The 16,656-nt window shown below is 39.7% G+C and overlaps 1 protein-coding gene and 1 long non-coding RNA gene across 45 annotated transcripts in view; one reads left to right on the forward strand and one right to left on the reverse strand.

Annotated features, from left to right (window-relative positions):
• LOC139763030 (uncharacterized) overlaps window positions 1–13,774 on the forward strand; it is a 45,804-nt gene extending 32,030 nt beyond the window's left edge. The window contains exons 3-4 of one of the 2 annotated variants that reach the window (XR_011716019.1): window positions 1,394–1,509; window positions 11,299–13,774. This is a non-coding gene — a long non-coding RNA (uncharacterized lncRNA). Of the gene's footprint in view, window positions 1–1,393; window positions 3,547–11,298 lie in introns of those variants that run through there. The other variant, XR_011716018.1, reaches the window with a different exon arrangement.
• The window catches only part of LOC139762916 (CUGBP Elav-like family member 1), a 464,351-nt gene that overhangs the window by 12,344 nt on the left and 435,351 nt on the right, over window positions 1–16,656 (reverse strand). For 41 of the 43 annotated variants that reach the window (XM_071688391.1, XM_071688436.1, XM_071688392.1 and 38 more), the window contains one exon: window positions 11,421–16,179. The exons of the other annotated variants lie outside the window; for them this stretch is intronic. The gene's annotated coding sequence lies outside the window, so the exon portion shown is untranslated. Of the gene's footprint in view, window positions 1–11,420; window positions 16,180–16,656 lie in introns of those variants that run through there. 43 annotated transcript variants of the gene reach the window in all.

Consider the following 16,656-nt stretch of genomic DNA (forward strand, 5'->3'; position numbering starts at 1 on the left):
GTTCTCAGTGAATGTAGGTTTGCGGCAGGGGTGTGTGATGTCTCCATGGTTGTTTAATTTGTTTATGGATGGGGTTGTTAGAGAGGTAAATGCAAGAGTTTTGGAAAGAGGGGCAAGTATGAAGTCTGTTGGGGATGAGAGAGCTTGGGAAGTGAGTCAGTTGTTGTTCGCTGATGATACAGCGCTGGTGGCTGGTGAGAAACTGCAGAAGCTGGTGACTGAGTTTGGTAAAGTGTGTGGAAGAAGAAAGTTAAGAGTAAATGTGAATAAGAGCAAGGTTATTAGGTACAGTAGGGTTGAGGGTCAAGTCAATTGGGAGGTGAGTTTGAATGGAGAAAAACTGGAGGAAGTGAAGTGTTTTAGATATCTGGGAGTGGATCTGGCAGCGGATGGAACCATGGAAGCGGAAGTGGATCATAGGGTGGGGGAGGGGGCGAAAATTCTGGGGGCCTTGAAGAATGTGTGGAAGTCGAGAACATTATCTCGGAAAGCAAAAATGGGTATGTTTGAAGGAATAGTGGTTCCAACAATGTTGTATGGTTGCGAGGCGTGGGCTATGGATAGAGTTGTGCGCAGGAGGATGGATGTGCTGGAAATGAGATGTTTGAAGACAATGTGTGGTGTGAGGTGGTTTGATCGAGTGAGTAACGTAAGGGTAAGAGAGATGTGTGGAAATAAAAAGAGCGTGGTTGAGAGAGCAGAAGAGGGTGTTTTGAAGTGGTTTGGGCGCATGGAGAGAATGAGTGAGGAAAGATTGACCAAGAGGATATATGTGTCGGAGGTGGAGGGAACGAGGAGAAGAGGGAGACCAAATTGGAGGTGGAAAGATGGAGTGAAAAAGATTTTGTGTGATCGGGGCCTGAACATGCAGGAGGGTGAAAGGAGGGCAAGGAATAGAGTGAATTGGAGCGATGTGGTATACCGGGGTTGACGTGCTGTCAGTGGATTGAATCAAGGCATGTGAAGCGTCTGGGGTAAACCATGGAAAGCTGTGTAGGTATGTATATTTGCGTGTGTGGACGTATGTATATACATGTGTATGGGGGGGGTTGGGCCATTTCTTTCGTCTGTTTCCTTGCGCTACCTCGCAAACGTGGGAGACAGCGACAAAGTATAATAAAAAAAAAAAATAATAAATACTCATTACTATTTTTTTCCTTAGGCTACTTGATTTGCACTGCATACTTAACATTTGTAGGGAAATCAGTTCAGACCATTTCTTTTAACATATGTTGGTATTCTCCTGAACAGGAAAGTTAGCATCATTGCAAGGAATAAGACAGAAGGAACTGCTACTATTACAACCTCTAGTGATTCCTTGTAATGAATGTGCTTTCCTGTAGAGGGCTCACCGAACTATGGCACATCATCTGATTGTTCACATTTTTGACAGGTGTGGTGCAGAGTAAAGAAGATACGAGCATGGCTCCTGAACATCATGTTTCCAGCTGCTATGTATGTGGAGAAATGAAGAGAGATCAGAAAAATGTGAAAATCCACTTCTTTCTGGTAATGGATTCATTGTACAGCTGATAAGACACACTTTGTTATAGAATTATGCTGTTTTGTCAATTTTTTATACCAGTTTATGTATCTTCATCATCATGGCACCCACTCTCGTATGCATAGTACGTGTATTACTACCAGTTTTGCTAAATTTAATTCCCTTGATTTATTGTTGGCCATTTTTTTCATGATTTCATTATGTGTTTGGCATTGTTAATGTAGCAAACTTATTTCTACTTTTGTTTGTTTGATGATAATTTGGGTAACCATGACACCTGTTGTGTTTTATGTTGAAGGACACTTTTTTCATGTATTCCTATTTTGGGTGGGCATGAATGTATTTTTTTATGATGATTGAAGTTGGCTGTGCTGGATGTTGACATTGTGAGAGAATTCTTTGGTGACTTGGGCCATTTTGTCGCTCTCTCAGGGTGAAGTTCATGGATAAGTGTATGGTGTAATGAAGAATGGAAAAGTAATGTTGGCAAGCAAGAAGATGAATCAGAAAGAATGCAAGGAGTATGAAAGAAGGGTGACCAAAAGTTCAGATGGAAGTACAGTGAATGTAGGATGCAGTCATGTGTGAATGAGGTGTTTTAAATGTTTAGAGAAAGACTTTTAAAGGCTGTAGAATTAGTAGTTAGATACAAGGTCTTGGAATATAAGAACAAAAAAGGGTATGCATTGTGGCCCGAAGAGATTAGAAAAGCTGTGGAAGAGAAGGCATATGGTAGATTCCTTGAAAGGAATGTTCAGTAAAGGAGGAGAGAAGAATATCAGATGTGTAAGAAGAATGTTAAGGAGCTGATAAAAGAAAGCATGGTGTAGCGGATAGCATTCCTGACCATGGCACATTCACAGGTTGCCCAGGGTCAAGCTCATATGTTCAAATTCTAGTAGTTGCAGTCGGTCCACAGTCAGCCCAAATGTTCGTTCCCCCTTAGGGGTTTGTCGATAAAATGGGTATCTGGCTCAGGCTAGGAAAAGAGAAGGGGGCTGGGTGAGGATGTTTCCTCAGAGGCCCAGTCCTCTGTTCTTAACGCTACCTCGGTGAGGTGGGAAATGGCAAATAGTATGAAAATATATATATATATATATATATATATATATATATATATATATATATATATATTTTTTTTTGCTTTGTCGCTGTCTCCCGCGTTTGCGAGGTAGCGCAAGGAAACAGACGAAAGAAATGGCCCAACCCACCCCCATACACATGTATATACATACGTCCACACACGCAAATATACATACCTACACAGCTTTCCATGGTTTACCCCAGACGCCCCACATGCCCTGATTCCATCCACCGACAGCACGTCAACCCCGGTATACCACATCGCTCCAATTCACTCTATTCCTTGCCCTCCTCTCACCCTCCTGCATGTTCAGGCCCCGATCACACAAAATCTTTTTCACTCCATCTTTCCACCTCCAATTTGGTCTCCCTCTTCTCCTCGTTCCCTCCACCTCCGACACATATATCCTCTTGGTCAATCTTTCCTCACTCATTCTCTCCATGTGCCCAAACCATTTCAAAACACCCTCTTCTGCTCTCTCAACCACGCTCTTTTTATTTCCACACATCCCTCTTACCCTTACGTTACTTACTCGATCAAACCACCTCACACCACACATTGTCCTCAAACATCTCATTTCCAGCACATCCATCCCCCTGCGCACAACTCTATCCATAGCCCAAGCCTCGCAACCATACAACATTGTTGGAACCACTATTCCTTCAAACATACCCATTTTTGCTTTCCGAGATAATGTTCTCGACTTCCACACATTCTTCAAGGCTTCCAGAATTTTCGCCCCCTCCCCCACCCTATGATCCACTTCCGCTTCCATGGTTCCATCCGCTGCCAGATCCACTCCCAGATATCTAAAACACTTCACTTCCTCCAGTTTTTCCCCATTCAAACTCACCTCCCAATTGACTTGACCCTCAACCCTACTGTACCTAATAACCTTGCTCTTATTCACATTTACTCTTAACTTTCTTCTTTCACATATATATATATATATATATATATATATCCCTGGGGATAGGGGAGAAAGAATACTTTCCACGTATTCCCTGCGTGTCGTAGAAGGCGACTAAAAGGGGGGGGAGCGGGGGGCTGGAAATCCTCCCCTCTCGCTTTTTTTTTTTTTTCCCCCCCCAAAAAAAAGGGAACAGAGAAGGGGGCCAGGTGAGGATATTCCCTCAAAGGTCCAGTCCTCTGATCTCAGCGCTACCTCGCTAATGCGGGAAATGGCGAATAGTATGAAAGAAAATATATATATATATTTTTTTTTTTTTTTTGCTGTCTCCCGCATTTTATATATATATATATATATATATATATATATATATATATAGGGGAGAACGAATACTTCCCACACATTCCTCACGTGTCGTAGAAGGCGACTAGAGGGGATGGGAGCGGGGGGGCTAGAAACCCTTCCCTCCTTGTATTTTAACTTTCTAAAAGGGGAAATAGAAGAAGGATTCACGCGGGGATTGCTCATCCTCCCAGAAGGCTCAGATTGGGGTGTCTAAATGCGTGTGGATGTAACCAAAATGAGAAAAAAGGAGAGATAGGTAGTATGTTTGAGGAAAGGAACCTGGATGCTTTGGCTCTGAGTGAAACGAAGCTCAAGGGTAAAGGGGAAGAGTGGTTTGGGAATGTCTAGGGAGTAAAGTCAGGGGTTAGTGAGAGGACAAGAGCAAGGGAAGGAGTAGCACTACACCTGAAAAAGGAGTGGTGGGAGTACGTGATAGAGTGTAAGAAAGTAAACTCTCGATTGATATGGGTAAAACTGAAAGTTGATGGAGAGAGAGGGGTGATTATTGGTGCATATGCACCTGGGCATGAGAAGAAAGATCATGAGAGGCAAGTGTTTTGGGAGCAGCTGAATGAGTGTGTTAGTGGTTTTGATGCACTATACCGGGTTATAGTGATGGGTGATTTGAATGCAAAGGTGAGTAATGAGGCAGTTGAGGGAATAATTGGTATACATGGGGTGTTCAGTGTTGTAAATGGAAATGGTGAAGAGCTTGTAGATTTGTGTGCTGAAAAAGAAACGGTGATTGGGAATACCTGGTTCAAAAAGAGAGATATACATAAGTATATGTATGTAAGTAGGAGAGATGGCCAGAGAGCGTTATTGGACTACATGTTAATTGATAGGCGCTCAAAAGAGAGACTTTTGGATGTTAATGTGCTAAGAGGTGCAACTGGAGGGATGTCTGATCATTATCTTGTGGAGGCGAAGGTGAAGATTTGTAGAGGTTTTCAGAAAAGAAGAGAGAATGTTGGGGTGAAGAGGGTGGTGAGAGTAAGTGAGCTTGGGAAGGAGACTTGTGTGAGGAAGTACCAGGAGAGACTGAGTACAGATTGGAGGTAAGGGGAGTGGGGTTGGAATGGGATGTATTTAGGGAAGCAGTGATGGCTTGCGCAAAAGATGCTTGTGGCATGAGAAGCATGGGAGGTGGGCAGATTAGAAAGGGTAGTGAGTGGTGGGATGAAGAAGTAAGATTATTAGTGAAAGAGAAGGGAGAGGCATTTGAATGATTTTTGCAGGGAAATAATGCAATTGAGTGGGAGATGTATAAAAGAAAGAGGCATGAGGTCAAGAGAAAGGTGGAAGAGGTGAAAAAGAGGTCAAATGAGAGTTGGGGTGAGAGAGTATCATTAAATTTTAGGGAGAATAAAAAGATATTCTGGAAGGAGGGAAATAAAGTGCGTAAGACAAGGGAACAAATGGGAACATCAGTGAAGGGGGCTAATGGGGAGGTGATAACAAGTAGTGGTGATGTGAGAAGGAGATGGAGTGAGTATTTTGAAGGTTTGTTGAATGTGTTTGATGATAGAGTGGCAGATATAGGGTGTTTTGGTCGAGTTGGTGTGCAAAGTGAGAGGGTTAGGGAAAATGATTTGGTAAACAGGGAAGAGGTATTAAAAGCTTTGCGGAAGATGAAAGCCGGCAAGGCTGCGGGTTTGGATGGTACTGCAGTGGAATCTATTAAAAAAGGGGGTGACTGTATTGTTGACTGGTTGGTGAGGTTATTTAATGTATTATGATTCATGGTGAGGTGCCTGAGGATTGGTGGAATGCTTGCATAGTGCCATTGTATAAAGGCAAAGGGGACAAAGGTGAGTGCTCAAATTACAGAGGTATAAGTTTGTTGAGTATTCCTGGGAAATTATATGGGAGGGTATTGATTGAGAGGGTGAAGGCATGTAGAGCATCAGACTGGGGAAGAGCCATGTGGTTTCATAAGTGGTAGAGGATGTGTGGATCAGGTGTTTACTTTGAAGAATGTATGTGAGAAATACTTAGAAAAGCAAATGGATTTGTATGTAGCATTTATGGATCTGGAGAAGGCATATGATACTCAGTGAATGTAGGTTTGCGGCAGGGGTGTGTGATGTCTCCATGTTTGTTTAATTTGTTTGTGGATAGGGTTGTTAGGGAGGTGAGTGCAAGAGTTTTGGAAAGAGGGGCAAGTATCCAGTCTGTTGTGGATGAGAGAGCTTGGGAAGTGAGTCAGTTGTTGTTCGCTGATGATACAGCGCTGGTGGCTGATTCATGTGAGAAACTGCAGAAGCTGGTGACTGAGTTTGGTTAAGTGTGTGAAAAGAAGAAAGTTGAGAGTAAATGTGAATAAGAGCAAGGTTATTAGGTAAGGTTGAATGGAGAAAAACTGGAGGAAGTGAAGTGCATTAGATATCTGGGAGTGGATTTGGCAGTGGATGGAACCATGGAAGCGGAAGTGAATCATAGGTTGGAGGAGGGGGCTAAAGTTCTGGGAGCGTTGAAGAATGTGTGGAGTCGAGAACATTATCTCGGAAAGCAAAAATGGGTATGTTTGAAGGAGTAGTGGTTCTAACAATGTTGTATGGTTGTGAGGCGTGGGCTATGGATAGAGTTGTGCACAGGAGGGTAGATGTGCTGGAAATGAGATGTTTGAGGACGATATGTGGTGTGAGGTGGTTTGATCAAGTAAGTAAAAATAGGGTAAGAGAGATGTGTGGTAATAAAAAGAGTGTGGTTGAGAGAGCAGAAGAGGGTGTTTTGAAACGGTTTAGTCACATGAGAGAATGAGTGAGGAAAGATTGACCAAGAGGATATATGTGTCAGAGGTGGAGGGAACGAGAAGTGGGAGACCAAATTGGAGGTAGAAAGATGGAGTGAAAAAGATTTTGAGTGATCGGGGCCTGAACATGCATGAGGGTGAAAGGCGTGCAAGGAATAGAGTGAATTGGAACGATGTGGTATACCGGGGTCGACATGCTGTCAATGGATTGAACCAGGGCATGTGAAGCGTCTGGGGTAAACCATGGAAAGTTCTGTGGGGCCTGGATGTGGAAAGGGAGCTGTGGTTTCGGTGCATTATTACATGGTAGCTAGAGACTGAATGTGAGCGAATGGGAACTTTGTTGTCTTTTCCTAGCGCTACCTCGCACACACGAGGGGGGAGGGGGTTGTTATTTCATGTGTGGGGAGGTGGTGATGGGAATGAATAAAAGCAGACAGTATGAATTATGTACATGTGTATATATGTATATGTCTGTGTGTGTATACATTGTATATATTGTATACATTGAGATGTATACGTATGTATATTTGCGTGTCTGGATGTGTATGTATATACATGTGTATGTGGGTGGGTTGGGCCATTCTTTCGTCTGTTTCCTTGCGCTACCTCACTAACGCGGGAGGCAGCAACAAAGCAAAATAAAAGATAATAAAATATTTTTTTTTTTTTTTTTTTTTTATACTTTGTCGCTGTCTCCCGCGTTTGCGAGGTAGCGCAAGGAAACAGACGAAAGAAATGGCCCAACCCCCCCCCCCATACACATGTACATACACACGTCCAGACACGCAAATATACATACCTACACAGCTTTCCATGGTTTACCCCAGACGCTTCACATGCCTTGCTTCAATCCACTGACAGCACGTCAACCCCTGTATACCACATGACTCCAATTCACTCTATTTCTTGCCCTCCTTTCACCCTCCTGCATGTTCAGGCCCCGATCACACAAAATCTTTTTCACTCCATCTTTCCACCTCCAATTTGGTCTCCCTCTTCTCCTCGTTCCCTCCACCTCCGACACATATATCCTCTTGGTCAATCTCTCCTCACTCATTCTCTCCATGTGCCCAAACCATTTCAAAACACCCTCTTCTGCTCTCTCGACCACGCTCTTTTTATTTCCACACATCTCTCTTACCCTTACGTTACTTACTCGATCAAACCACCTCACACCACACATTGTCCTCAAACATCTCATTTCCAGCACATCCATCCTCCTGCGCACATCTCTATCCATAGCCCACGCCTCGCAACCATACAGCATTGTTGGAACCACTATTCCCTCAAACATACCCATTTTTGCTTTCCGAGATAATGTTCTCGACTTCCACACATTTTTCAAGGCTCCCAAAATTTTCGCCCCCTCCCCCACCCTATGATCCACTTCCGCTTCCATGGTTCCATCCGCTGACAGATCCACTCCCAGATATCTAAAACACTTCACTTCCTCCAGTTTTTCTCCATTCAAACTTACCCCCCAATTGACTTGTCCCTCAACCCTACTGTACCTAATATATATATATATATATATATATATATATTGATTGAGAGGGTGAAGGCATGTACAGAGCATCAGATTGGGGAAGAGCAGTGCGGTTTCAGAAGTGGTAGAGGATGTGTGGATCAGGTGTTTGCTTTGAAGAATGTATGTGAGAAATACTTAGAAAAGCAAATGGATTTGTATGTAGCATTTATGGATCTGGAGAAGGCATATGATAGAGTTGATAGAGATGCTCTGTGGAAGGTATTAAGAATATATGGTGTGGGAGGCAAGTTGTTAGAAGCAGTGAAAAGTTTTTATCGAGGATGTAAGGCATGTGTACGTGTAGGAAGAGAGGAAAGTGATTGGTTCTCAGTGAATGTAGGTTTGCGGCAGGGGTGTGTGATGTCTCCATGGTTGTTTAATTTGTTTATGGATGGGGTTGTAAAGGAGGTAAATGCAAGAGTCCTGGAAAGAGGGGCAAGTATGAAGTCTGTTGGGGATGAGAGAGCTTGGGAAGTGAGTCAATTGTTGTTCGCTGATGATACAGCGCTGGTGGCTGATTCATGTGAGAAACTGCAGAAGCTGGTGACTGAGTTTGGTAAAGTGTGTGGAAGAAGAAAGTTGAGAGTAAATGTGAATAAGAGCAAGGTTATTAGGTACAGTAGGGGTGAGGGTCAAGTCAATTGGGAGGTGAGTTTGAATGGAGAAAAACTGGAGGAAGTGAAGTGTTTTAGATATCTGGGAGTGGATTTGGCACGGAAGTGAATCATAGGGTGGGGGAAGGGGGTGAAAGTTCTGGGAGCGTTGAAGAATGTGTAGAAGTCGAAAACATTATCTCGGAAAGCAAAATTGGGTGTGTTTGAAGGAATAGTGGTTCCAACAATGTTATATGGTTGCGAGGCGTGGGCTATAGATAGAGTTGTGCAAAGAAGGGTGGATGTGCTGGAAATGAGATGTTTGAGGACGGTATGTGGTGTGAGGCGGTTTGATCGAGTAGTAAAAATAGGGTAAGAGAGATGTGTGGTAATAAAAAGAGTGTGGTTGAGAGAGCAGAAGAGGGTGTTTTGAAACGGTTTAGTCACATGGAGAGAATGATTGAGGAAAGATTGACCAAGAGGATATATGTGTCAGAGGTGGAGGGAACGAGAAGTGGGAGACCAAAAAGATTTTGAGTGATCGGGGCCTGAACATGCAGGAGGGTGTAAGGCGTGAAAGGAATAGAGTGAATTGGAACGATGTGGTATACTGGGGTTGACGTGCTGTCAGTGGATTGAACCAGAGCATGTGAAGCGTCTGGGGTAAACCATGGAAAGTTCTGTGGTGCCTGGATGTGGAAAGGGAGCTGTGGTTTCGGTGCATTATACATGACAGCCAGAGACCGAGTGTGAATGAATGTGGCCTTTATTGTCTTTTCCTAGCGTTAACTCGTGTGGGTGAAGGGGGTGCCATTTCATGTGGAAAGAATGCAAGTTAGTAAGTTTACAAGGAAAGTGTATGACACTGCGACCCAAGAGGTTGGTGTGAAAGGAAGACCTCCTGTGGCATGGGAAAATATAGGGGAAGAGAAATGGAAGTGAAGATTGCATGGAATGGTGTATGCAAGGGAGGAATGTAAGGACAGGGATTAGTGGAGACTCTTTTGCTGTGGCCACCCCCTTGATGGGAGTTTCCAGAGGGAACAGACATCAGAGATACAAATACATTTAAAGATTGATGTTGGCAGGCCAGCTGGAGGAAAGAAACAGGGCCTAGCTTGCATAAACCATGCCATTCCTTCCCTAAATATTGTACTATCTGTGTCCTTGAACCTTCATCTGTGTAGTTTTAAAACTCCCAGCATATTATGTTGTTGCTTATAACATCTGGTATTGCATTGTGATATACATTCTTTCTCATAAGGAAAATATTAACTGTGATGAATAAAGTGTTAGTTCTGCTTTTATCTCCCACTGCTGTTTTCTCTATGAAAAGAGTGATGTTATATCATTATAACACTGGTAAGTCTATGAAAGGTTGAGATGTATGTAAGTGAAGAAAGGATTAAGGGACATCATAACTCACAGAGGTCAAGAGTCCATGCTATGAAAATGAGCTATTTGAGAGGAGCATTTGGTATGACTAGATAGAATGCAGAATGAATTGTGGATTGGTAAGAGTGAGTAAAATGTAATACTTTGTGGTGGGCTGGGCATGTGGAAAGATGCAAGTTGGGAAGTTTATAAGGAAAGTGTATGATAGTGCAACCCAAGGGGTTGATGTGAGAGGAAGACCACCTGTGTCATGGAAAAATATGGTGGAATGTAAAGACAGGGATAAGTGGAGACTTTTGCTGTGGCCACCCCCTTAATGAGAGATTCCGGAGGGAACAGACATGAGATACAGATAGATATATATAGAATGATGTTGGCAGGCCAGCTGGATGAAAGAAACAGGGCCTAGCTTGCATAAACCATGCCATTCCTTGTCTAATATTATACTATTTGTGTTCTTGAAGCTTTATCTGCGTAGTTCTAAAACTCCCAGCATATGTTGCTGTTGCTTATAACTTTCTCATAAGGGAGTTGTTAATTGTGATGAATAAAGTGTTTGTTTTAATTTTATCTCCCAGTGCTGTTTTCTCTATGAAAAGGGTGATATTGTAACATAGTAAGCCTCAAATCTTGTACAACTACATCAACTGTAATATAGCCCTATACTTCACAATCTGCTTGAGCTCTCAGAAATGAAGGCTATTTTCTCTACTTTTCATTCTTCCTTCCTTGATATGTCAAAACTGGAATGGGGCATTCATTTTATTTAAATGAATTTATGAGAGAGAATTTTCTTAACTGTATTAAGAGTGCTGAATAGCCTTACATGCTCCAGTGCTTGACGTATAAGCCTAAATTTTTTTTACTATTGTCCCATTTTTTTGGATACGCACAAAGAATGGGAATTTGTTAAAAATAAGTTCACTTTCCCAAGCACCAATGTATGTTTTCATTGACAAGGGTGCTCTTGAGTACAGTCCAACACAAACAATATGAAGTACAGGTTCTTTCTATCTATATTCCTTACTACACTGTAATAATAGCCTTACCACAGCAAACAAAACTAACAAGCCCAAGGATGAAATATTATCCTGTATCAACTTTAATCTTTTCAAAAAGACTTGAGGTTCTAAGTAATGGCTGTCATTTCTTATATATAAGCACTTATTTTTTGTTTTCAGCTAATAAATGAAGACATACAATAACATAACTTCAAGGGGAAGATATTCCATGAATCACTCAGTTCAGTGGACAGGGCTTAAACGGGTATTGCCAAATACTCTTTGAAAATAAAACATAAACATCATTTGAAAATACTTTATTCTTCTGCTGCTATATCCTTGTACATTTCATTACAAAATTACGGGTTGGCTGCTTGGAAGTAGAAAATTACAACTACTCACATGACAGGTATTGTCCCCTTGCACAATATTACATCCAAACAGGAAGAAGTTACACAGGCATTTTCTTGTGTTGTCAAAACAGAATCAAAACAAAAATGGTTTTAGGACAAACTTTCTTTGCAACTTACTCTTATAAGTTAATTGGATATAACATTTTTAGTGATTTTTTTTTTCTTATAAATGTTAAACTTTTCAGTAAAATTAAAAAAAATATATGTTTCTCATACATATTTGCCATTTCCCGCATAAGCAGGGTAGCATCCAGAACTGATGACTGTTTCTACACACAAGAATTAGATAAATATCTTAGGTTTCGACTTACCAGCTCCTAAAGTAAAGAAACACTTAGGGGATAACACATAATACAGGTTTTCCTATGAAGGTGTGCCTGCAACACACCTTACTTAGAATACACTCAAAATGTGCAAGCAGACAATACACTTCTATTATCTCCCCAAACAGGCACTGAACATACATTTCAAAGCCCTACACAACCAATTCACAACATGAGGAGTAAGACAAAGTAAATAGGAAACAGATAACCACTTGACCAATGCCTTCAATAATATATGACACATGGGTGACTGTTCTTAACATGTTACCTGTTTTCTAAGCCTTCACTGTTACTTGAAGTGCCTGACATGTTATGGGTATCAAAACAAAAGTTTATAAATTTTTTGGTGAAGTTTGTAATTCCTAACAGACCCATACAAAGCAAAACATTTACACATATGCACACTCAATGGTCTTCAATCACAGTACATTTCAGAGCCTGAAATGGGGGGGCCACGCTTTTGGCATCCAGCATGAAGTTATAGGTTGTGAATAGGGTTTCCATTGACATAAATATAAATTTCCACAATCAATGGAAAATACCTTGTATGACGTGAACAATAATTACACATATTGGTGTGGCAATGACTCAAAAAAATCACATATCTCCTCTGAATGTTAGTCCTCTGGCTAATAGGGACAGGACAACAACTCTCTAATGAGAGTTTTTCCTGAGTACAGGTAGCTTAACAATAACCACTGCAAGAAGTGATGAGTGACTGCCGTCACTCTAATGAGATGGGGAAGCATTACAAACACTGTGCTCTCTCAGACCATGTACAAAAAACATGGTAATATTCTCCAAAATTACTAGTGCCCCGAGTGCATTAAAACTATACCATATATATCTTCTCACATAAAACAACTGGTACAGTCTGAACTTAGAAAAAAATTAGGGGTATTCCATTTTCACACTATTATACCGGACACAAGACTAAAACTGCCAAAATGATTGAATCTTTGCATTCCTAGTGTAATTGAAATTAATAATTTTTAGCAACACAGACCAATACTTCCCCTTACTCAGTAACTTTTTTACCATGTGGTAAGTTAACAAAAGCAGAAGAATACAACACACAAAAGAAATGGGACAATTTTCCTCTTGTGTATAGAGAAAAACTCGACACCTAACCTTACACTAGGGACACAAATTTAACAAAAAGCCTGATACGTAAATTAAGATCTGAATCATTCTTGACTGTTGTTAAGGTAAGGTGTCTTTTGTGAATTCCATATAAATTCATCATCCTGTAGAACCAATGGTGAATCACACACCAGTAAAACATAAACAAGAAGACTGGAGCCTACAGAGGTAACAAGTTACACTAAGGAAAGGTTTCCATGACATAAACTGAGAAATCAAAGAAAAACCAAACAACTAATGACTACATGTATACATAATGATTCTTTAAAACAAACCCAACAGAACACATTAGATACAATGAATATATATATTTACCATGTTTACTGCTGAATACAACACTATAATCAAAAACACATAGTCAAATAAATCAATAACTTCCCTCTATACCTACCTCTATATATATATCTTTTAACACAACTACATTAAATAGCACATCCACCTACACATGAAAGCTCTCCTATATTGTAACAGGGTATCTTCTACTGTCTCTTTCAGACCGTTTAATGGAACTTAGGACTGGCTTCCTTATAGCTGCAATATAAGCACAAATTGTAAGCAATGTAAAATAAAGGCACAGAGATGGCATTGACCTTTTGGCAAGTGAATTATCTGCCTTACATTCAAAATGGAACACCCCACTTCAGTCAATAAAACTGGAAAAAAGAAACAGAGGAGACACTGAATAACATCAACATACCAGTTTTAATAAATAACATGTATAACTCCATTTCTGGCAAACAGACGTAGTAGTAACAAGGTTTAATGGGTTGTACACCCTTTAAGACCATGGCTTGGGTACAACACATAGAGACAAACACATTTTCATAGTCTTTGGTTAGCCTAAGGCTATGAGCCAGACAAACATCAGCCTGTCTGAAATCACAATGATCTGCTACCTTGTGTCTTTCATTGATAACAAGTCTCAACTTCTATTCTGCCTGACAAAAAGGAAAAATAATAAAAGTAAAAGTATTACTAATAATGATCATAAAACTAATAATAAATATTTTTTTTACCTGCTCGCCTTTTCAAGCCTCAAGGAGGTAGTGCCAGGAACAGATGACCAAATAATAATAATATAAAAAAACACTAATAGTAATGATAATAAAATAATAATGATAATAATAACAGTAATAATAAAATGAAAAATAAAATTAAGACAAGCCCCAATAAAAAGGTAATGATTGTTAGTAATAAAACAAAGACAATAAAAAGAACAATAATAATGATAATAACTATATTGATAAAATCATTATCACTTTCATCATTATTGTTATCATTATTATCATAACTGATATGATTACTATTTTCATGATTTTTATTATCACTTTTATTGTAATTAATATTACTATCATTACTATATAAAATGCCAACACTCATGCACTTGGGAGTGCAGCAATGATAATTAAGGTGTAAGAGGCTACTTCTTAATCTTTTTCAAGTTAAACTCCTAGAGTCACTCTGGTAAATAAACAACAGATGTCTAAACACTATTCTTGAATCACCCAATATATGAGAGTTGTAAACAGAGAACTAATCCCACTCAAACTTTCGTAGCAAATTTCCACTACATTCTTTTCCTTTAAAATACCTAAAGAAAAGATGAATAATGGTAAATAAAACATAGAAGTTGAAGGGGGATGCCCTGTTTGTGGAAACTCCCATTAATAGACTAGTTAACGTCTTTGCCCAACTAGGCCTGCTGCTTAGCTACTCTCCGTCCTGGCCCCTGACACATGGAGGTATCCTCATTAACTCTCAAACCGAATTCACATAGTAAGAACACTAAAAGAATCCATAAATAATGCTTCATATTTCATCTAAACTGACAAGGCATATTTAACCACTACTTTCAATCTATTGCCACTCTATGGCATTCGTACAAATCAACCAAAACTTTATGTAAGCACAACTGCTTAACATTACAGCTATGCTTGAGATGAACCTATTACTATAATAAGTCCTGCTCTAAGCATAGCTGTTTTCATAAAAGTACTAAATCATCCATGGTCTGTTGGTTAATAGATGACCAATGTGAGCATCTGAGGCCTCTACTGCTGTCCATGTTCACTCTGGGTAACTATTAACTATAAAAAGTAAAAACTGAAGCATATCCTCTTAGTGTTCTTAAAGCTACACACTTGGTGTTTACGAGAGCTGAAATGACTGGAAGATTTGTCATCCTATAATCTAATAATTCTTGAAGACAAACACTGATCAATGTCCTAAATTAGCAATGCAAAGACTGCTATAAAAATATGACCTTGGATTACAATCAATATACAAAAGTTGTCACTTTTGTACTGATAAAATTAATAATCACTTTGTGCAGTACATTAAAGTACAAGACAATATTTGAATATTATAAGCATGCATCCAGATTTAATAGCACATTTACAAAACATGTATTCCATGAAATATATATCTAAAACACAATATTTAGTGTTTACATGTTTCAAGAAGCCATGGCACATAATAAGTACATAAGGATATCATCTATATTCAAGTTTATGTATGAAATTGTGAAGCTGCCATGTACATTTCCTACTAAAATATATGGAACCAATGTCCATTCCATAGAAAAATCTTCTGCCTTAAATGAAAACGAATTAAGAGAACAAATCAGTTTACTTTCTGAAAAATGGGAAATTTGTGCAAGTAGCTACCGTCACATCTAATAATTCACTCACCAATATCATATACATATTGGATAGTTAATATCTTTTTTAAAGAAGCCACTTTAAACCAACTCTTTATGTAATCAGTGATCTAGTAAAAATTGATAAAAAGACAGTATACAGTATTTACTCCTAAAGTAAACAACTATTAAAAATGTATGTAATGTATTATTAAACATTTTTGGTTTGTACAGAAAACAGCAACGATAGCCTTTTGGTGAGGTTACTTGTCAACATACCAAAAGTGTGTTTATGACAAGCACTGCTGAGGGTTTAATTGTAGCCTATAATGTTTATGTATGCTGACAGGTTTGATGACTGGTTAGTAATCAGCTAGCATGAGTGACTTTACAGCAGCTGCACAGTGTATACAACCACATGGCATACACATACGTATACATACGTACGTATGAGACGTGCTACGAAGATGGGAGAAGGACGTAGACACTGTTATACGGACGGCAGGCAATACGGGGCACGGGGCAGAACAGCACAACATGGCAGCTAGGTCGCCAACGGAAAAAAAGAAAAACACGTATAAGTCATTGCACAAAACCAAACTTTTTGAGGATCCATGCAACATTAAACTGGTTCTTATCCTAATGACTTCAAATCAATTCATTGGAATGTTTCTTATGACTAGCAGAAGATGTGTTACATTCATGTTTTTTTGGTGATTGTGTGCATGCACAGCAAATGAGGCACAATGAAACTGCACACAGCATAATACAAGATCACCAGAGAAGAGTGAAAGTGTTGTGATGACACTCATTAAAAAAGTAAATGATTTCCAATCAACATTCAAATATAAGGTGTTCAAGGACAAAGTGGTGTAATTCAAATAATATCCGAGACAGACATCACGTAAAAGTACATGTAGTGATAACCATAAATACTAAGCATCAACAACTAATTGGGCTTGATTATAGAGGAATACAGATATGCTAATCTAAAAACAGCCAAGACCATGAACTCATTTCC

The sequence above is a fragment of the Panulirus ornatus genome, chromosome 3 (assembly GCF_036320965.1).
Source record: "Panulirus ornatus isolate Po-2019 chromosome 3, ASM3632096v1, whole genome shotgun sequence".
NCBI classification, from domain to species: Eukaryota; Metazoa; Arthropoda; class Malacostraca; order Decapoda; family Palinuridae; genus Panulirus; species Panulirus ornatus.